This window comes from Scyliorhinus torazame, chromosome 26, assembly GCF_047496885.1.
Source record: "Scyliorhinus torazame isolate Kashiwa2021f chromosome 26, sScyTor2.1, whole genome shotgun sequence".
In the NCBI taxonomy this organism is placed as follows: Eukaryota; Metazoa; Chordata; class Chondrichthyes; order Carcharhiniformes; family Scyliorhinidae; genus Scyliorhinus; species Scyliorhinus torazame.
The window spans coordinates 21,040,942-21,041,832 of record NC_092732.1 but is presented as its reverse complement, the minus strand read 5'-3'; the positions used below and the strand labels follow the sequence as shown (position 1 = coordinate 21,041,832).

General features: G+C 46.6%; 1 non-coding gene across 1 annotated transcript; it reads left to right on the top strand.

Moving 5' to 3' along the window:
* Positions 1-357: 357 nt before the first annotated feature.
* On the top strand, positions 358-439 carry trnas-cga (transfer RNA serine (anticodon CGA)). Its single transcript has one exon. It is a non-coding gene; the product is annotated as a tRNA-Ser (tRNA).
* The last annotated feature ends 452 nt before the right edge of the window (positions 440-891 follow it).

Genomic DNA, 891 nt, shown 5'->3' with positions numbered 1-891 from the left:
TGGTGTTGGGTGGAGGTGTTGAGTTTGGGTAGGGTGCTCTTTCCAAGAGCCGGTGCCGACTCAAAGGGCCGAATGGCCTCCTTCTGCACTGTAAATTCAATGATAATTTATGATTAATCTAGGACAAAGGTTCGGCACAACATCGTGGGCCGAAGGGCCTGTTCTGTGCTGTATTTTCTATGTTCTATGTTCTATGTACACTCTGTTTACTTTTGGGCACTGTTTACATAGACTGTTTACTGTGGGAATCTGATAATATTGACTGTTTACTGTAGGGCACAGTTTACTGAGACTGTTTTCTGAAGTACAATGTTTATATAGACTGTTTACTGTCGGGCACTTTTTATAGAGACAGTGGCTGCGATGGCCGAGTGGTTAAGGCGTTGGATTCGAAATACAATGGGGTTTCCCCGCGCAGGTTCGAACGCTGCCCGCAGCGGATGGGCACATAGCCTTTAGGGGCTGGTCTAGCATCGGGCTAAATCGCTCGCTTTGCAAGCAGACCAAGGCATACCAGCAGCACGGTGCAATTCCCGTACCATCCTCCTCGAACAGGCGCCGGAACGGGGCGACTAGGGGCTTTTCACAGTAACTTCATTTGAAGCCTACTTGTGACAACAAGCGTTTTCATTTTCATTTTCTGTAGGCCACTGTTTATATAGACTGTTTACTGCATGGCACTGTTTATACAGGCTGTTTACTGTACGGCACTGTTTATAGAGGCTGTTTACTGTACGGCACTGTTGATACAGGCTGTTTCCTGTGTGCCGCTGTTTACATAGACTCTGTTTACTGCGACGCTGTGTTTTCAAAGACTGCTTACAGTAAGGCACTGTTACCGTAGGGCACTGTTTATATAGACTGTTTACTGTATGGCACTGTTTACACAGA